General features: G+C 36.8%; 1 protein-coding gene across 8 annotated transcripts in view; it reads right to left on the bottom strand.

The window, feature by feature from the left end:
- ZNF518A (zinc finger protein 518A) overlaps positions 1 to 11772 on the bottom strand; it is a 28459-nt gene extending 16687 nt beyond the window's left edge. For 2 of the 8 annotated variants that reach the window (XM_011222012.3, XM_034663044.1), the window contains exons 1-2: positions 10794 to 11213; positions 8785 to 8867 (exon numbers count right to left, since the gene is read on the bottom strand). The gene's annotated coding sequence lies outside the window, so the exon portion shown is untranslated. Of the gene's footprint in view, positions 1 to 4651; positions 4683 to 8784; positions 8868 to 10767; positions 11214 to 11346 lie in introns of those variants that run through there. The other 6 variants (XM_034663046.1, XM_034663043.1, XM_011222009.3 and 3 more) reach the window with 6 other exon arrangements.
- Positions 11773 to 22455: the final 10683 nt, after the last annotated feature.

Raw genomic sequence — 22455 nt, 5'->3', positions numbered from 1 at the left:
AGGAAGAAGCAGGCTCATAGCGGAGGAGCCTGATGTGGGGCTCGATCCCATAACGCCGGGATCACGCCCTGAGCCGAAGGCAGACGCTTAACCGCTGTGCCACCCAGGCGCCCCTGCTTTAGGTTTTTAAAAAGTTTACCTGTAAGGCTAATAACTATCGTATTTTAAATAAGTGAAAGAGTAAGTTTTGTAGAATTAATATATAAAATAAAAGGCAGCTCCCTCCAAATTGTGGCCTAATAAGCTACTTAAACACAGAAAAGAGAAATGAAGAGTTAAATATGCTAAGGTAATTAAGATATAGAAAGATTCAAAATGCTAGTATACATGTGAGCCATGTACCACTCAGGTAGGTTGGTGATACTGGCTGGTATACAACTATGAAGGAGTCCAAAATCAAAAGTTAAAATACAGAAGCAGTTCCTGGTTCGGGTTCATCTTCTTTCTTATTACTGAATGACGACTACATACGTAATGTACAGTGCCCAATATCTAAGATGCTTTCCGCTCCCCTACCCACACACCTTTATATGTTCATCCTGTTTCCTTTCACCAGGCTTGTCATCCCCTTCTATCTTCTCAATACTGGTCGAACTTCCTTTCTAATTCTATCTCCTATAAGAACATGAAACCTGCAATACACACTAATCTCTCCCTTATCGGAATATCCATTTAAAGTATAGCCATTGCTCGCAACTTCATTACACTGCTTTATAGTTACATCATTTCATGTTTAAGTTTTACCTCCCAAGTTAATTCATAATCTTCTTAAAAACAAGTTCTATTTTATATTTTTCATTTATCCCTCGCAAAAAACAAGATGATTGGTACACAGGGTCCTAACACACTCCTGACTCATTTCGTCTTTTATTTGCAACCCAAATATCTGACTTCCTGTGATTTTAGATTAAATTACTTTATAGCAAATGCTACAAATCATGTAAACTTTTTTCTGCAATGGAATTTTATTTAAAACACACACACACACATATGCTCATGCTCAGAAATCACATTTTCAGAAAGTGGAAATTGGGAGAAAAATCAGAAGTAATCTACCCAAAGTGAAATAGAAACCACTGAATTTAGTACGGGAAGGAGAGAGATTATTTCAACTCTTGTTCTTTTGTCATTTTGCTATGGCAGTGATGTAGATTAGGCAGATTTTACTTAAGATTTTGGAACACATGGTGTGGAAGGAAATTAAAAGATTTATGGCTACNAAAAAAAAAATATATATATATATATATATATATATATATAAAAGATTTATGGCTACTTGATTGGGACAACACGCATCAACATGCAACCCATTTACCCTCAGTTTCCCAAACTAATATAAACTATTCCATTTTTCTCTGGCTCTATAAAAAGCACTTGTCTATGACAGAAGCAAATTCTACTTCCCAGACTTCCCCACCTTAGCAATACTGCACCACAATCCATCCAGTTACTCATCCCAGAAATCAAGGACTCATTGTGCATCCTCTTTCCCCTACTCCCACGCTAATCCGTAAGCAAGACCTGTCAATTCTATCTCCAAAGTACATCCTGAATTCTTCTCTCCATCTCCACTGTCATCATCTCAGTCCACTGTCATCTATAACTTGGATTAAAATAACCTTCTAACTGGCATTCACGCTTCTCTCTTGCCCACCACATTCCTCTGAATCCATTCTCCACACAGGAGCAAACGTGATCTTAATATAAAATAGATCACAATTCTCCCTGCTTTAAAATCTGCAGTGGCTTCCCAAAGCACTTAAAATAAAATTCAATCTCTGCCAAAGCTTACAAGGAGCAGTGACATCTGGTACTGTACCTCTTTCTTAAACTTCACCTCACACTACTCTCCTTATCTGTTAATATACTCCAGCAAGCTACCACAGATAGTCTCTCAGTTCCTCAAATACTCCTTCCCTATCTCAGGCCTTTGCACCTGCTGTTCCCTGCTTGAACTGTTCCTTTTCCTATTCTTCAAATGGCTAGATCTTTCTTATCTTTTAGGTCTCAGCTCAAATATCACCTCAGAAAGGCCTTCCCCAATCTATAAATCATTACTTCTCTAACAGAAAAAATTATTCTCTAGCTAAACCCTTGTATTTCTTTTTTGTAACACTTTGGCAATATTTTATGTATTTGTCAATTTATTTTCTATCTGTCTCTACCACTGGAATAAAAGCTGCCTAAGCGTAAGGAACACATCTGTCATGTTTTTTGCTCTATCACCAGCATCTGGCATAGTGCTGGGCATGTAGCTAGCACGAATCTCTGCCAGTCTTCGTTCTAAACACTGAGAATACAGCAGTGACCAAAACAAACAAAAATCCCTCCCCCCGTGGACATAACACTCTGCTAGTTATTTACATGACAAAGTAAGTAAATTATTTAATATATTCAAACACCACAAGTGCTGCGGAGAAAAATAAAGCAGAGAAAAACAGGCAGAACTAGAGAGTTGCAATTTTAAATGTGAAGTCAGGTAGCCCTCATTTGAAAAAGTCTTATTTGAGTCAAGATCCTAAGAAGTGGAGGCAGAAAGCGTTCCAAGAAAAGAAATAGTAAGTGCTAACACCGAGTACAGAGTGCACCTAACATGTTCAGAGACTAGAAAGAAGAACGTCAGTACAACTGAACAGAAAACACCAGAGGGAAAGCAGCAGGAGATGAAGTTAAAGAAGTAATGGAGCCAAAACAAGGCCTTGAGGGACACCAAAAGGACTTTGGTTTTACTATAAATGAGATGGGAAGCTACTGGAGCATTTAGGATAGAGAAATAACATAAGTTGAATGATTTTTTAGAGGATCACTCTGGCTGCAATGTTAAGAACAGAGTATCTGGGAAGGAGGTAAGAGTGAGAGCCAGAAGACCAATTTGGAGATAATTACACTACAACTGCCAGGAGAGAGATGATGGCGACATGAGACAATGGTGGAGACATTGGTGGAGACAATGAGGCATGGTTAGACCATGGATATGTTGTGATGACAGAGCCAAAGAATATGCTGATAGACTGGTCTGTAAAGAGAAAAGAGTATGTCAAGTATTAACTCTAAAAGCCCTATCCTAAGCAACTGGAAGAAATGAATTGCTATTTATTAATATAGAAAGACTGTGTGGAAACAGTAAGTACAGAAAGTATATCAAGAGTTCAGTTTTAGCCATACAGAATTTGAGATATCTCAAATTGATATCCAAGGGGAAAATGTGGATGTGTAGCTGAATACAGAATACAGAGATCCAGGGATAAAATAAAATTTTGGGAGTCACTGATGTGTGTATATATTTATGTATACAGAACTGAATGAAATCACCAAGGACTAAGACACAAAGAGAGAAGTCCAAGGCCCAAGCCTCAAGATACTACAACATTTAGAGTAAAAAGAAGAGGAAAAAAACAGCTAAGCTAGTAAGAATGAAAGGAATGACCAGTGAGGTAAGTTAGGAGAGTGGTGTCCTGAAAGCAAAGAGTTTCCAGGATCAGAGACTGATCAACACTCTCAAGCAAGATTAGGACTGAGAACTGACCACTGGACTTAATGTCAAGACCACTGGTAACACTGATTAGCCCCACAGAAGGGCTGACTAGCACGGATTTAAGAGGAAATGGGAAGAAGAGAAATGGAGATGTAGTACAGACAACTCTTTTAAGGAGTTTTAGTGTAAAAGAACAAGAGAAGAACTGAAGTAGAGTTATTTTCTTGTTTTGTTTTTTTAAAACTGGGAGAAATCACAGCATGACTGCATGCTTACAAAAATCATCCAACAAAAACAGAAAAATTGATGATGAGGGAGAAAAAACAAAGAGATGCAGTAGCAATGTCCTTCACTGGGTGAGAAGGGGTGGGATCTAGTGAACAAATGGAAGAAGTGAACTTAGAAAATAATAAAGATAACTGATCTATCGTTACTAGAGAGGAGGATAATGGGAAGGTGTGAGTAGGAGAAGCTGTGGAATGAAATGCCTCATTAAATCTATGATAAGTGGTCCACAGACAACAGCCTGTGGGCCAAATGTAGCCTGCTGCCTTTTTTTGTAAATTAAGTTTCATTAAAACATAGCCACATTCGTTCATTTACATACTGTTTATGGCTGCTATCATGTTACAACAGCAGCTGATAGGTGCAAAGAAACCATACTGCCCACAAAGCCTAAAATATATACTATCTGAGCATTTACAGCAAAAGTTTGCCAACCCTGGTATATAGGAATGCTCAAAATGTTAATTCTCTTGAGTTGAAGATCAGCTAACTGGTTACTGAAGAAGGTTAAGTAAACAACAGCATTTAATGAAAGAATTAACCTATACATCATTCCTAGTATCTGAAGCTCAAAACAAATATTACATGCGTAATCAAACATTAATTTCATTCCTTATCTCTCTCAGAATGCTTTTATATCTACTGCAACATTAGTTTTGAACTGGCTGTATCTCTAGAGGAAGGGTATGGTTTTGACACTGTTATTATGAGATCTCTCAACAAAGGGGGAAATAAGAAGAAACTAATTTTATATATATGTTATATGTATATAACATGTATAAAACAGAACAGCATTGCAGATTAATGACTTGTTTTTAAAAAAATTTCAAGGCAGAGAAATATAACAAGATCTTTTCCACAAGTAAATTTCCATCACTTGATTACACTTACTTTGTATCTTAGCATCAGACGTGGCATCACACTAAAAGAAATATAAACATTTAATTCAAAGAAATCCCCACCTTAGCATAAAATAAAATGTGTTTGGCTTTCCAAATGCCTCATACATAGATTTAAAATACTCAACCTTATATCTCACTACCTCTCATTCCCCCAAAATACAAATTGTTACAGTCAAACCAACCTCCTCCCTATCTTGCATCAGCCTTATTTTCAACTCCATCCTTTCCTCCATACTTTTTGCCTAACAAAACTGGACTAATAAGTTAAAATCCATTTGCAGTGGTACCTCCTTCAAGAAACCTGCCAGCCCTAATTTCCTTTCTATCAGAACTCAGACTTAAAATCCATACCACACAATTGCACACTCATTTATCTGCTGTTTGTATTGTTTCATATATGTTAATCTGGATTCCTTATCTAAACTACAAGCACTTTGAAGGCAAAGAATTCGTTTTATTCTTTCCTATTACTAAAATACTGAGCACAGCACTGATTATTCTCAACACATTCTTATCGATCAGTGTAACCTAAACATATAAAAATGTGCTCCATTAAAGGAAGTCCATCATCCACTCAGCTAGTAGGTATAATCCCTGACTATCCAGAGAGTTGCACATACTTGTACATAGTAGACACTCAACAAATGTTTGTAGGTTGAATGAAGGACTGAATGTATATATGAATGATGAACAATGGGCATCTTTCATAAGGTGGAAGAAAAGGGCAAACTGTAAATGGATGTGATCAACTTGAAGCTATAGATACTAAATTCATAAGGGACAAATATCCATCAGAACATTTTCTGCTGCAATCCAATTCAAACTCATTTATATACAAAATTTTGGCACATGGGACTGGGAAGGACACCAGGGTAACTGACAGGATCAAAAGAAAACCATGGATACCTCTTACCTTGGTCCCTAGAACTCAAACTGGCATGCTATCTTCACCCATCTCCAATTTAAATATGGCTTCACTTTCTCCTGCTACAGATGGGGTTCTTATACATGGGGGGAAAAATGTCACTAACACCCTACCAGATTAGTAACTTTAGAGAAAAGGGAGCATGTTTCTCCTAGCATTCATGTATCAATTTAAAAGGATTCTTGATTAAAAAGATTCTGCTTGTTTAACAGGCAATCACTGTTGCTAATAGGGATGACTAGGCTTGGGTTATAAGACTATATGATTGGCCTACTAACCACTCATAACAGGGGAGAGATGGCTCCCCAAATGAAGAGATACTGAGTTGACAAAATTAATATACAGCTGGCCCTTGAATAAGACAGCTTTGAACCATGAAGGTCCAATTACACATAGATTTTTCTGATACAGTACTGTAAATGTATTCTTCTCTTCCTTATGATTTTAATAATATTTCCTCTTCTCTAGCCTACTTTATTATCATTTGTTATCAAGAAATAACAATTGCTGGAGAGGATGTGGAGAAAGGGGATCCCTCCTACACTGCTGGTGGGAATGCAAGTTGGTACAGCCACTCTGGAGAACAGTGTGGAGGTCCCTTAAAAAGTTAAAAATTGAGCTACCCTATGACCCAGCCATTGCACTACTGGGTATTTACCCCAAAGATACAGACGTAGTGAAGAGAAGGGCCATATGCACCCCAATGTTCATAGCAGCATTGTCCACAATAGCTAAATCGTGGAAGGAGCCGAGATGCCCTTCAACAGATGACTGGATTAAGAAGCTGTGGTCCATATATACAATGGAATATTACTCAGCTATCAGAAAGAACGAATTCTCAACATTTGCTGCAACATGGACGGCACTGGAGGAGATAATGCTAAGTGAAATAAGTCAAGCAGAGAAAGACAATTATCATATGATTTCTCTCATCTATGGAACATAAGAACTAGGAGGATCGGTAGGGGAAGAAAGGGATAAAGAAAAGGGGGGTAATCAGAAGGGGGAATGAAACATGAGAGACTATGGACTATGAGAAACAAACTGAAGACTTCAGAGGGGAGGGGGTGGGGGAATGGGATAGACTGGTGATGGGTAGTAAGGAGGGCACGTATTGCATGGTGCACTGGGTGTTATACGCAACTAATGAAGCCAAACTTTACATCGGAATCTGGGGATGTACTGTATGGTGATTAACATAATATAATAAAATAAAATTAAAAAAAAAAAGGAAAGGGGGGGTAATCAGAGGGGGAATGAAGCATGAGAGACTATTGACTATGAGAAACAAACTGAGGGCTTCAGAGGGGAGGGGGGTGGGGGGATGGGACAGACTGGTGATGGGTAGTAAGGAGGGCACGTATTGCATGGTGCACTGGGTGTTATACGCAACTAATGAATCATCGAACTTTACATCAGAAACCAGTGATGTACTGTATGGTGACTAACATAATATAATAAAAATTAAACATTAAATTAAACATTAAAAATTAAATTAAAAATTAAACATTAAAATAAAAAAAAATACAGTATCTAATACATATAACATACAACATATGTTAATCAACTATTCATGCTATCAGTAAGGCTTCCAGTCAACAGAAGGCTTAGAGTAGTTAAGTTTTAGGGGAGTCAAAAGAATACATGCAGATTTTCAATTGTGTGAGTGGCCAGTTTCCCTAAGCCCTGCGTTGTTCAAGGTCAACAAATACATTTTTTTTCTACCAGCTACAACCTTTAACAATCCAATTTTAATTAGGATTTAGTGATGATTTTACCACACTGTGAAATTATTTGACTTTCCATGAAACCAGTATTTTTCAGCTATTACCATTTCTTGAAATGAGACCCATGTTAAGACCTACTTAATTATCCTAAGCTTCAAGTCATGCAACTTCATTCTGATATTGTGATATTTGTTTCATGCAGTCATACCAATTGTGGTTTTAAAATTTAGTCACACTTTGCTCACAATTTTTCAAGATGGAATAATCCAAATCATTTTGGTCAGTCATCATATAGCAGCCTCTTGTTTACTTCATTACATTTGAAGTTTTCATTCTTCATTATATTACTTTTTCTGAGAATTTTGGATCAAACAGTAAAGAAAATTCTTAGCACTCAGCATTTACTTTATTCAGAACAACACAGTACCCATGTGAACCTAATTCAGTAAGAGGACAACAAATGTTATATAGGAAGCAATTACAAATATAAATTAACATTAAGTAATTACCCAGTATCTAAGCTTTGTTGCTCCCAACTCACTGTAGTTGTTAAGACATTAACTTCTAATAAAATAAAACATTCCTGCCTTTGTGAAAAAATGGCCCTGAAAACAAAGCCATCTACTAGTAAAACTCATGGCAAAACATGGTTACGATTACTGAAGTAATAATTTCAGTTGGTATAGTCTACTTCAGCTATTTTAGTAGTTATGTACATAATCTTATCTTTAATTTAGGGTTAATTTATGGGTATACTTATTGTATTTGGTGAGGGGAATTAAATGATACTGTGGTATCCCAGTACCTATCCAAAACAAACAGTAAGAGACACTCATGTTTCAAGGGTAGATAAACCATGTTTTTGTACAAGGGTATGGTATTTTCCCCTGAATTTTCAAAGCTTTCCTTATAATACCATGGATCTGATGGCAGATTTTTTTTTTCCTTCTTTTTGTTCACACTAGGATATTCAGAAGATTGTCTTCAGGAAACCAGTCATAACTCCACAGTGATTCTCAAGTACCTTTTCTGATTCATAATGTAGATGCCATTAATCATGATATAAGTATATTTCAGTTTTTCTTTAGGTGTATTACTTTGCACTTACTAGAGCAAAACACAAACACTCTTCTGGTCATTTATACAACTTCAAAACATCTTCCAACCATATATAACTCCATCATTCATTACCCAGAAGCCCTTAATGCTGTCTTTATGTTTAGAAGAATATAGTTAAAATTATCTTTAGATCACTAATGAAGTATTAAATAATAAACCATAAAACCAAAATGATTTTTTTGCTTACATTAAAAGAAAATCTGTAAGTATTTTATCTAGGCAAAAAATAAAACTATAACTTATGAAATCTTAGGTATACATAACTATTTTACTTTATTTTGTCCAATATCAAAACATATTAACTTACTGCTTAATAAACTACATGCTGTAATACCTCAATCTTTACCATACCTCCTTCTTCAAGGAACAAAAGGCACGCAATTTAATGCTTGGACAAAGCCACAATCAGGAACAGTGATCAAAAGAGACGATATCTGGAAATGAAAACCAAGATTTTAGAACTGACTGCAAAACCTGTTAGTAAAATGTTTTTATACTCTTGACTCAATTATGCTTCATATTCAACTTATGTGCTTAAATTTAAGAGGAAAAAGAAAACCTCTCTGCACTTTTGGCAAATAACGCAACATTGCTACTCCATGATAACATGTCATAAATCTATAAAAATCACAAAACTCAAAGCTTAGAAGGGAGCTTAGGCTCAATATAATTCCCTTTATTTCAAGATCAGGAAAATGAATCTTGCCAAAATCAAAAACCTAGAACAATCTAGGTCTGATTCCAAGCCAGATATCCTACTACCACAATACTACCTCTTTATACTCATTTGTGCTTTCTAACATCCCATGAAAATTGCTCACTGCATGAAGCCAATACCCCCATACAGAACTGAAACACTCATAGCCTACACACCTGGAATCAGATAATTAATAAAAATTTCAACTTCATTTCAATTCTTTTCTTCTACTTATAGTGCTTTATCACAAAACATTTAGTAGAGTCCCTACAGGAAACTGAGCAAGACTCAAGTCTTTTATCATCCAAAAAAAAAAAAAAAAAAGTTGTATTAAGTGATCTAAAGCAAACAACGCTTCCATAAGAGCAATTCCAAACAGAAAGTAAACAATAGAAGTATATTAAAGGACATGTTTAAAGTATAATCTAAAGACAAATTGTGTATTTATGCTAAAATATATCCTCTGGAATGCTTCAAGATACAAGAACTTGGGACCACATATACTATTAAGAAAGAATAGGATAGGATTTAAAGTGTGATAATGATTTTTAAAAAAACTCAACCATTTAAAAGCTCATAATCAATGCACATAGTAGGTTTTCACTGTGGTTGCTACCCTTAAAACCAAATATAACGTTCTGAATTGATAGTTATCCTTACTTTCACTGCAACAGTTAAGGAATAATTTGGATGTGCAAAACAGGTCAGATACCTGCATTTTATCCCTCCCTCCCCTTTTGTTAACAGTTTTCTAAACCTGGGACTCATCTTATTTATAAGAATTTTAACAAAAATGAACATGGTCTACTATGCTTACCATCCTCATGAAATGCTAACGCCCTGAAAGATGTTAAACACAATGCAATGTTTTTCTTTATGAATATCAGAAACATAAACAGTTTTGCTAAAAGATAATGAATCCATTTCTATGGATTTGCAGTTAAAACTTTGAAAGATGTCAGGGTATTTCACTCCGTCAATTTAAATGGTTTCTATCTGTTCAACCTGAGAATACTAACTGTAAGGTACACTTAAATCAGATCCCTGGCTGCATAAAAAACAGTAAACTAGGCCTAACACACAGTCACTTAAGTTAATGAAATTCCTACCCCGATGTCCAGTTTGGTGTCTTGTTTCACCATTGCTACAAACACACAAAGTTCAGCATTCTTACGAATTCCTTAAATATTGACTTATTTTATTTTTCTGGTGTTTTTTAGGCTTTTGATATCAAACATACTCAACGACTGTTTTGGCTAAAATAGTTCACAAATACTAAACGCCCCTAAATTTAGACCTAAAAAGAAAACTGAACCTAAACTTTTGTATTCTGAACCTTAAAGCTACCATATCTGTTTTGTTGGTCTACTTAAAAGAGTTACAACATTTTACCTCATATACATTCACCTACATATTTGCCATTACCATATCCATCTAGGAAGAGACTGTCTACTTGACAATGAGGACACCATGTTAAGAACAGACTCAAAATGGACCCTACAAGTGAGAAAGCCAGTTACAAAGAAATCCATCTGCCACTGGGTGTGGTTGGGGTCTGCAAGAAGGGCGCCTTTGGCCAACTCTGTGGAGGAGGGAGCGCGCGCGAGAGAGCTGAGCCTATCTGCAAAAAAAAAGACCTCCAATGACCAGAGACTGGACCCACAATGGGGACGCCGTCGAGTCGGACTGCCGTGGGCCTGCGAATCTACAGCTCGAGGGGTGCGGTCGCAGCAGTACCCATGCTCTCTCCACCAGCCCCGGAACGCGCCGAGTGCGTGCTTCGAGCGCCGCGCGCCCCGCTCCGTCCCAAACACCGCGCCCGATCCGCCCCTTCCTCCGGGGTTCGGCTCCCCTCGGGCGCGCGGAGGCACACTGTCGCCGTGCACCCGCTCCAGCTCCTAGGCTGTGGGAGAATGTAGAGTTCAAAAAGCCCGAACGTAGTGCAAACCCAGCTAAGAAGCGGAAGGTTAGCTCTAGCAGCCTGCAGGAGCGCCGAGTAAAAGAACCGACTTCTCTAGAAAAACTTTGCGGCAAGTTAGGCGGAAGCGCTGAATAGCCGGGACTATTTAGCAGGCGCTTCCTATCACAAGAGGCGGATCCCTGAGCCGGTTCAGGGGACCCTGACACCCCCACAAACTCGCATTTTGCCCCCTGGCTGGCCATCTAGAAGTCCCGGCATCCTAACAAGTCCGGGCGGCCCTGCTCATAGGGAATACCTGTCGTGGTCCCCATTGCCTGCGAGTCCCTGATGGCGGCCATTACGCTTCCATCCGGGTATTGCCGAAAAGCCGATCTCGGCGCTACCGGGAGCGCACGCTGCGGCGGAGGGATCCGCCGGGCTGTACCTGAGGCGAGCGGAAGAGGACGGAGGCCGGCAGGGTCCGCCCCTCAGCCTGGCGAGACTAGGCCATCGAGCTGGACTCGCCGCTGACCTCTCAAATTAGCGCGCTTCCTCGATGCCCGCCACGCCAGTGACTCACTCTCCCCCTGTGCTCTCCAGCAGCTGGAGAGATCCTACTGCCAATGTTATGGTAGACAGACCTCTACTCTGTGCTCTTCAGAGTAGACACCAGAAGCAGGAACTGTGGTCTTGGCAAGCCCTTACTGACTGGGAATGGTCTCAACCCTGGGATTTTAATCATTTCCGGCTTTGCAAATGGCGTCTCCCCCCGCCCCTCTGTTGCTTTTGACTACCAGGTTTTAGCTGCCATTACAATCCACATCAATGAAGGAAGCTGTCCCAAGTCCCTCAGGAAGACCTACTGAGCCCCAAATGTGTACATATTTAATAACTGATCTGAAAACTGTAGTTACAACAAGGGTGACTTTCATCCCCATCGGAGGAATCCTTCCACAACATCACAGAACTGCGTTGGACAAAGAGGTCAATTAGTACTATGACTGGGTTTCTCCCAAAAGCCAGTATGATTCTCCTTCTCTCTAGTTGAGCGTTTCTGGAAGCCAATCTATTAATGTCACTTTTTACTTACTTTCCATATTATATACTTTCATGTGTATAAATATGGCAAAAACTGTGTTAAAAAACGACTGGGGTGGAGGGATACATTATTAAAAATGAAACTATAATCAAATTGTTGTCTTCACTTTTTTATGTGTTATTTTCTTAGGGAGTATATGTGGTGTTTATAATTGAAAAAGAAATGTAATGCTTATAAACATTTTTTATTGTCTTAAGAGTATGCTTTTGAAAATGTCAACCTGTACCGACACAAGATCTTCCGCATTCTTTAATAAAAAGCGCGCTGAGAAATCCTCACCGTCCTTAGAGAGCTCTCATCACTGTGTCTATTGGTCTACACGATGCCTCCTGGAAAAGGCAAATGAGCGGTAATCCACGTTGGATGTATTCCTATATCTTGTACTCATATGTCTGTATAAAATACACAAGGAGAAATCTTCTGTAAATACCAAAAGGGGGTATTATAAAATAAAAAAACACGTTTACAAAATGGATTTTATTTTGCGTTAAGCATCATCCCCCTCTCTCTGGTCTTCCTCTGCATACGAGTCACACACACACACACACATCATAGGGTAAAGAGAGGATACGAGCTTGTTTTGTTTTGTTTTGTTTTTAATAGCAAAAAAGATGATAGTTGGGAATGCGGACAGAGTTGTTTGGTTTGTGTTTTGATGTAATTTTTGTTTTTTGTTTTTCAGATTAAGAAATTGCACCGCTCTCCTCCACAGTATTTGCATTATAACTTCATTTTTACTTATACATATATGTTCACCTAAAACATTACAAACCTGCATATATGATATGGAAGAATTCGAGCGTGTGGGGGCGTTGCATTTTTTTTTAAGTAAATAGGAATTATTCAGCCACAAACATCTCTCTTCCCTCTTTTCTTCCTCCACCTTTTTCACACAACCTCCACCCACTTTCTTGCCCTCTTTTTGGATTTTGAACATTAGGTTAGCACAAAAAAGGGGAGTGAAATGGAAAGGAAGGAAAGAAGATGTTAGAAGAGAGAAAAAGAAAAAACACAAAGGAGAAAAAGTGAAATCATAGCTTAAGAGGATATTTTGTACTTGAGAAGGATAGTTAGTGGGGATACAGCACCTAATTCAATGCTTTAGTTATTCCTTTGAACACCTGAATCTACTATTTACTAGCTGAGGGCATTTGATCTCTGAGCTTCACAGAATTATGCAACACATAACTAACAGTTGATAGATTGTAGAGAGTAATCAACCCCATTGCACCCACAGTGTAAATAAATGGTAGAAGTGATGATGATGGTGATGGTCACAAAGTTTCCATCTTGATTACAAACCTCTTTCTCCTTTTCAATGTATAATTCATGGTCATTGTACCATGAAGCAGATCACTTCAAGACAGTGAAATTTTCTCCTAAAAATAACGTAAGTGGGAATTACATTTCACTCTAGGAATTCACACCTCTGAATCATAGGTAACACCATATCATAATGAAGTTACAACAAGCCTATATATAACATTTGTAATATTTATTATATATTTACATAAATATATATATCTACAAAAACAGCATAGTTTTAGTCATAGCTTGGTATACCATAAGTATTATATGATATTATATAGATAACTGTTGCAATTGTAATTAAAGAATTAAATGATTTAATTTGAAGGGTAAGGTTCTCTGAAAAATGTCTTTCTCCTTTTTGGGGATCTCTCAACTCAAGTCCTGACTTCCTACTTCCAATAATATAATCAAGTACAACCAAAATTGGAAAAATAAAGATACCAAGAGCCTGGTAATCTAGCTTAAAATGTTCCCACTTCTCGGTCAAGATACTATAGGTTGATTACTCTCTTCAAGATATCAAACAAGTGTTAGTCGAACATGAGCTTCAAGAACTATCCTTCCCAATGTCCTCTGCATGGATGTTATTTAATATTCATTCAGCAGACATGTTCTTGAACACCTATTATGTGCCAGAAACTGTGGCAGTAATAAATAAGATGTGAGCCCTCAAGAAGTAACTAGTTCAATAGGAGATTCTTAATATCTAGAAGATTTCATATTCAACAGAGCAATTCCAAAAATGGGATTTCAGACACTGTAACAGGTGATGAGAAAGTTCTTTTTAGGATAGGTATCCCTGACAGTTTCCTCTCAACTCAAACTTCCTAGATGATTAAGACTTTAGATATGCTGCTATTTTTATTAAGTTGTTATTAAAGATATAGTCACTTTCTCTTAGTTCTTTCAGTAGATACTATATTCAACTCTGAAGAACATTAAACTATATAAACTATATTGACCTTCCCTAAATATTTTAAGGTACCTCTTCCTCTCCTCAGTCACATCAAATTCTTTATAAGAATCCCTGTATCCAGGACACCTGGGTGGTTCAGTCAGTTAAGTGTCTGCCTTCAGCTCAGGTCATGATCCCAGGGTCCTGGGATCAAGTTCTGCATCAGGCTCCCTGCTAAGCAGGGAGCCTGTCTCTCCCTCTGCCTGCCGTTCCCCCTGCTTGTGCTCTGTCTCTCTCTCTCTCTGACAAATAAATTAAAAAAAAAAAAAAAGAATCCCTGTATCCTGAGGGCAAGAGAACAGGTGGCACAGATAATTCAAGTCCTTAGAAGAATAAAAAGAGGGGTGCCCCTGAGTGGCTCAATTGGTTAATCATCTGCCTTCAGTTCAGGTCATGATCCTGGGGTCCTGGGATTGAGCCCCACATAAGGCTCCCTGCTCAGTAGCGAGTCTGCTTCTCCTTCTCCCTCTGCCCCTCCCCGCTCTTCCTCTGCCCCTCCCCCTCTCGTGTTTGCTCTCTCTCTCAAATAAATCAATAAAATCTTCGAAAAAGAAAAAGAAGAAAAAAAGAGGAAATGTAATCTTTGCTAATTCTATTTCTTTTAAGAACATATCTGGTACACATGTATGTTATATATACTTTTTTTATATACTCTCTCATATGTATAGTACATTTCATTATTTGACGTTTTAAAAGAATAAAAAAGTATAAGGCTTTTGTGTGTGTGTGTGTGTGTGTGTGTGTGTGTGTGTATGTGTGTGCTATTTGATTGAGAGTAAATGCTACCTAAATTGATTTGATTCTTTTGGAAAGTTTTTTTTAAAGGGTAACTCTAATTTCTGTGAGACCAGTGACATTAGACCATGTTAATATCCGTAAATTACACTGAAGAACTTGTAAGAGTAGATCATTATGGCTCATTATTCTACAGTTTCCAAGTTGCATCCACCTGCAAATTTTTCGAATTTCTCCCTTCAAACAAAAACAAAAACAAAAACCTAGATTTTCTTGTTTTAAATAATCATATTCCTTTAGTACTTCCATATATAGTATCTCAGAGGTCCTGAAGTTATATTAATGCTGATGTTCATGTTTTGTTAATGTTGTTTGTTGGGGGAGTGGGAGGTAAGGGGATATACAGGTCCCTACATTATATCCTGGGATGCCTGATGTAATAAATGAGAAACAATTATGAAATAGAAAAGAACCAACAACCTGTTTCATTTAGTTTCACATGCCTTCTTACTGTTGATGTTAGGATATTTCAAGGCTGTGAGGCAATCCTGGAGGGCCAGGATAGACTAACATTTAAGGGTTTACTATAGCAATAGGGAGAGCATAACTTGTTCAAGAGGAAAGTATTAAATGCAAGGAAGAAGGGAAAGCTCTATTCTAAAACTTTATAGATAGATACAGAAAGGTTTCAATTGGAAGCTGAAAACACAGAGGAGAGCATATGGATGAATATAAAGCTACACAAAAACACAGCTAGGATTGATACGAGAATAGATTCAGAATGCCTCAGAGAGATGGAGGAGACAGGTGATACTATCACAATATAAATTACAAGAGTGGCCCAGAGTTCAATAAACATTTTGGAACATATTCTAAGTGCTATAGGGTACACATACTTGCCACTGTCCTCAGACATGAGGTTTATTAATGTTGAATAGAGGGATCATGCAACTCAGTTTGCCAAAAAAAAAAAAAAAAGCCCTGATTTATTCCTGTTTTCCCTAGCTCTTACTTTTTCAGTCAAAAGTATCTCAATTCAGATGATAATTGCATGATCACTGTAATGATAAAAGAAAACTGATAAAAATCTTATCTGTTAAAGGCAAGTAATCTCAGAAATGTTTGTCCTGCCTTGCTCTTGCTCAGAAAATCTAAAGAGTTCTTTAATAGTAAGAAAGAAAGGCAGTGGCAAAAATTATTGTGGTGAACTTAAGGCTAATCAGCAAAAAGGAAATAGTTGTTCATGATGTAATGGACTGAGTGGGTTGGCAACAGTGCTCAGCAGTGGCTTTGGGCACCTGGTCTCTCAGCTCTGGGGTTCTTCCACTCCTCTCACCGTAATTCACACGACAAGGGAAACTCACTAGTGGAACACATTAACTAGAGCCTGATTTTCAATCTGATCCAAATATACATCACCTGAAAGGGGAACATAAGCTCCCAAGACTTGTGAGAAGAAAAACTAACACAAAGAAAGGTATCAAACCAAATAACATTTACCATCTGAAAAAGAATAATTAAAACAAACTAGACTTTAAAATGAACATGCTAACTATATTTAAAGATATGAGGGACATTAATATACAAAGCAAGAACAAGAAATCATTGAAAAAATGTAGAAATATTAAAAGAAGCAAAAAATTTCTGCCTTCTCTTATCAGGGAGAAGAATATCTTCCAATAAACTTCTTAGATTTCATTGGCCAAGATTGAGTCACATACTGCCCTTTAGAGCAAAAGGAATGACAAAGGAAAACAGGATTGTTGTGATTGATTTAAACCAATCATGATTTATACTCTGGGACTGGGTAAATTGCCACCTGAGAAAAAAACAGTAGAATTCTGTAAGTTTAATACATACAATAAAAGTGCTTATAGCATTATATTTCTACATTTTCCAGAGTAAAGCTTAAAGTTGGCATAAAGTGAAAAGAGGGAAACTGAGGGAGACCCACAACCAGCCATTTTTTATTTAACAGATTTCCTAACAGGCAAGGAAACCTAGAGGGACAACTGGACCACAACAGAAAAGCGAGACACTATCCTTACAGTTTTTCATTTACCAAATAAGTCAACTGAAAGTAAGAGATGTGTCCATGGAACATAGGTCTTCACTTTAACTAATCCTATCACCAAGATGGCCAATGTTCCTCAAACCCAAGAAACCAAGGATATGCAAATTGACTCTCAGGACAAAAGGCAAAGATCCAAAAGATTTAAATGAAAAAGATACCCATATGAAATTATACCACTGCCTTCTTCCTCTCAGGTGAGATGAAAGAATTCAAGGAAAATACAGAGATTGATGTTTAGGCATCTGCCAATAAAACTCTAGGACTCCACAATAAAGCCCATTAGTTAATAATCAATACAATCAATGTTTAATTAATTGCCTCATTTTTAAATTTGTAGGGATCCAAGGATAACCAGAAATTCAAGAAAAGGCTCTAAAAACTATTGACTTTTTTTTGTAAAAAAACAAACAAACAAACAAAAAACAAGAAAGTAACTCTGAAGAAAGTTGATGCAGCAAGCAGAAGAAAGCAAAACAAAACAAAAACAAGTATATCCCCAGAGAGATAAGAAAAGATATTGCATCTATGAAAGAAGAACAGAAATGCTGTGAAAAGGGGATATCCTGAGGCTAAGAAGGAGCTCTTGAAAATTTAAAGTATGCTGTAAAATAGTCAATAAGCATTTTTGAAAATAAAATTATAAAAAATGTCTCCCCAAAATGGAAAAAAATTCAGAGTTAAAAAATAGAAAACATAAAAAATTAGAATCTAACATTCAATTAAGAGGAGCTCTAGAAAATGAAAAAAAGAGAAATAAGAATTATTAAATAAATAATACAAGAAAATGTCCCAGAACTGAAGTACATGAATTTCCATCCTGAATTTACTCATTAAATGACCACCATGATGACACACCAAGATATATCACTGTAAGATTCAGGATATAAAAAACCTAAAATCTTGGGGCGCCTGGATGGCTCAGTCAATAATGGTCTGCCTTTGGCTCAGGGCGTGATCCTGGGGTCCTGGGATAGAACCCCGCATCGGGTTCCTCCGCTGGGAGCCTGCTTCTTCCTCTCCCACTCCCCCTGCTTGTTTGTGTTCCCTCTCTCTCTGGCTGTCTCTCTGTCAAGTAAATAAATAAAATCTTAAAAAAAAAAAAACTACCTAAAATCTTTGAGAGAAAAAGCAGTTCACATGCAAAAGATTGTGAATAAAAATAGAATCAGAGTTCTCAACAATAACACAAATAGCTAGTCCACAATGGAGTAATACCTTCAAATTCTAAATACCTTTAACATTTTTTTTCAACACAGGGTTCTATAATCAGTCACTCTATCAATTAAACTAAGAGTGGAATCAAGACATTTTCAGAAAGGCAAATTCTCCCAAATTTACTCTCTTGTACTCTTTACTAAGAAAGTAATTCTACACTAAAATAATGCTTCCTCACAAGAAAGAGGAAGACATAGAAACTAGGAAATAGTAAGTGTACATCAGGAGAAAGAACAAGAAAATCTAGGAAATCCCAAGAACAAAACAAAATCATCCATAGGCTCTGTGGGGAACTGTGATAGCCTCAACTTACTCTGGAACAGAAGACCTGCAACCTGTAATATAAAATCTTGTTCACCCTGTGAGCCAGGATAGGCTCAGAAAGACAACTTCAAAATAACTAGACAGAGGAGAGAGAGAGAGAGAAGGGAGGGGAGGGGAATAACAAAAGATAAACTTCCCACTGATTTAAATTAAATTCTAAATTCCATAAAGTAATCTAATGCTATGATATTAACCTACAAAATCAAAATTCACTCTGGAAGGAAATGAACTGCCTCACAAAGGTAAACAAAGAAATGATGTTATTAAAAAGAACAGGCAGGGGTACCTGGATGGCTCAGTCAGTTAAGCGTCCAACTTCAGCTCAGGTTGTGATCTCAGGGTCCTGGGATGGAGCCCCACATCAGGCATCCGGTGTGGGGGGGGGGGTCCATGCTCAGTGGGGAGTCTGCTTGAGGTTCTCACCCTCTTCCTCTGCCCCTCCTGCTCATGCTCTCTCTCTTTCAAATAAATAAATAAATAAATAAATAAATAAATAAATAAATAAATAAATCTTTAAGAAAAATACAATGAGAAAAACCTGGAACAGCCACTGAAATAATATGTTACAGATAAAGTCTACAGTGGCTACAACAGAAAAGAGAATAATTGTGAAGATAGCCCTGAGGAATTTTCCCAAAATGCAGCAAAGGGAGATAAATACATTAAAATACATGAAAGAGCAGTTAACACACATGGAGATAGATCGTCTCCAACAGGGATGCCTGGGTGGCTCAGTGGGATAAGAGCCTGCCTTCCGCTCAGGTCATGATCCCAGAGTCCTGGGATTGAGTCCCACACGGGGCTCCTTGCTCAGTGGAGAGCCTCCCTCTATCTGCATCTCCCCCTGCTTGTTGTCTCTCTCTCTCTCTAATAAATAAGTAAAACCTTAAAAAAAAAAAAAAAGATGGTCCCCGATGTACATCTATTAGAAAAGTACCAGAAGTATGCAAATGTGTTAACGGTGGAAAAGCAGCATTTGAACAGACAAAAGCTAACCTTTTCTACTTTTTAAACTAAAGATATCTAAGAGTCCTCCACTTTAAAATATACTACAAGAATTCAGTAGGATAAATAAAAACATACCTAGGCACACCATAGTGAAATTTAAGAATGTCAAAAGTACAGAGAAAATTGTTTAAAATTTTCAGCTAAAAAAGATAGATTAAATATAAATGACAGACTAAAAACAAACTTTTCAATTCTGTAGTAGATGCCATAAGACAATAGCTTAATCTTTTTAAATATTAAGAGACACTGACTATCAATCTAGGGCTTCATAGCTAGGTAAACTATTATAATGAGGGCAAAATAAAGATAACTGCCATCATATGAAGATTTAAGTTAATTTACTTCCCAAAAGTACTATTCAAAGAATGAACTTCAGCCAGAAGGTAAGTAAACTAGAGAGAAGTTGTGAGATTTAATAAAAATGGGGAGTTCTGAAACTTATAAACTATGTCTGTAAATTAATGAACTCTTCAAAAACAACATTTTCTTATCTTTGAAAAAAGTTGAAGCGGAAAATTTATATAACAATTACAGGGTTTGGAGCTGGATTTGGTATTCAATGAATAAGGTCATGTTGTATTTGGAAGATGGAAATATTGAATAATTACAGACATTGTCAGAAAATTCTATACATATGTATGCACTTTTAAAAAGGCTACTATTAAAAGAATAGACATATATGCTATAGTTTCCAAACCAAGAAAGGAATAAAAAGACAGTAAATTTTTTCAATGCAGCATAAAAAAAAAGAGAGAGAGAAACAATGGTAAAAGTTGATCAATAGAAAATGCAAGTACTAGGGTAAACTAAAATAAGTCCGAATATATTAATAATCATTTCAGTAGATTAAGCTTAGATACTGGAAGACAGATTTTCAGACTACATCACAAAAATAAATTCCATCTCTGTGCTGTTTACAAGAGAAAACTTAAAACCATAAAGTTTGAAAGTAAAGAATAGGAAGATACACCAAGAAAATACTACAGGAATATGGGTTTAAAATATTGTGCCCAAAATAGAAATTAAAGACAGAAGCTATAATCGAAATTTAAAAGAGTCACTAAAAATTAATAGTAAAAGGAACTACCATCAAGAAAGTATCACAATTCTGAACTTACTTATACCTAACAACATAAGATTAGAATTTATAAAGCAAAAACTAACAATTAAAAGAAAAACATTGAGTCAGAGAAAGACAAATACCATATGATTCCACTCATATGTGGAATTAAAGAAACAAAACAGATGAACATATGGGAAGGGAAGGAAAAATAAAATAAGATGAAAATTGAAAGGGAGGCAAACCATAAGAGACCCTGAACTCTAGGAAACAAACTGAGGGTTGCTGGAGAGGAGGTGGGTGGGGGAAAAGGATAATTGGGTGATGGACATTAAGGAGGGGACTTGATGTAATGAACACTGCGTGTTATATGTAACTGATGAGTGACTAATTCTACCTCTGAAACTAATAAAAATAGTAATAAAATCAAGGGACAGAACAAATAAAAAAATAAAAAGAAAAATAAATAAAAGAAAAACATCAAGAAATCCACAATCATAGAGGGAGGTTTTTATACATCTCTATCAGAAACTGATAGGGCAAGCAGGGTCTGGGTGGCTCAGTGGGTTAAGTGTCTGCCTTGGGCTCAGGTCATGATCCCAGGGTCCTGGGATCAAGTCTCACACAGGGTTCCTTGCTCGGCAGGGAGCCTGCTTCTCCCTCTGCCTGCTGCTCCCCCTGCTTGTGCCCTCTCTCTCTGACAAATAAATAAAAATCTCTAAGAAACAGAAAGGACAAAATTAGTAAGGATATTAGCAGGCTTGATCTAATATATACATTACTGCCCTTAAAAGCTAAGAATAGACAAATGGAGTGTTTACAAAACTTGAATACAATTTAAGACATAAAGAAAGTCCTAACACATTTCCTAGAATCAATACCACGCAATCTAATGATTCCAAAACCAGGATAAAATGACCCTATAAACAGGATTGCATTTCACTTCACATAGTATTGAAATATGGGTGCTAGGATGAGTATTTTCTTTAAAACTTTCAAGATCAATGAAATTTTGAAAACAGGAACATCAAATATTAAACATACATCATGTTACAAAACAGAATGCAAAACACATGCAAAACACAATTTAAAAAAAATATAAAAAAATATATAAACAGTAAACCTGCCTATCATTTGGATATAAAGCTTTGTGTAGTAACTGATAATAACTAATAACTGAAAAATACCTAAACAGTACCCCAAAATGGATAAAATTTGATTTAAAATGAAAAACAGAAAATGAATTAATGTTTAATGAATTTTAGAAAGCGAAATCTTAAAAACCATGTGTCAGTGGTGCCATCATTAGGTTGTACGTTTATTTTGTATACATCTTTTTACAGCTGTTTAAATATCTCTGATTTATATGAGGATGGGCAAATAGTGAGAAAGTTAAGTTATAAGTCATTTCAAATCTTTCCTTCTATCCTCTTACATTGCCGAATAATTCCATCTCTTTTTGATGACTCAGACTGTTCTTCATTAGTAGTAAACTGCTACAGTCTTGCTTCAAAGAAAACACTTCCAGTAAGTTTTAATATTCTTTAATTCATCTCAAGTAAATAAGATTCCACAGAAAGGTAACTATATCCATTTTAATGCTGCCCTGTTCATATTCCAGTTGTTAGAAAAGTCTCTGACCTG

Source organism: Ailuropoda melanoleuca, chromosome 6 (assembly GCF_002007445.2).
Source record: "Ailuropoda melanoleuca isolate Jingjing chromosome 6, ASM200744v2, whole genome shotgun sequence".
Lineage (NCBI taxonomy): Eukaryota > Metazoa > Chordata > Mammalia > Carnivora > Ursidae > Ailuropoda > Ailuropoda melanoleuca.
The sequence above is the reverse complement of the archived record's forward strand: the minus strand, read 5'-3'. Positions and strand labels throughout refer to the sequence as shown.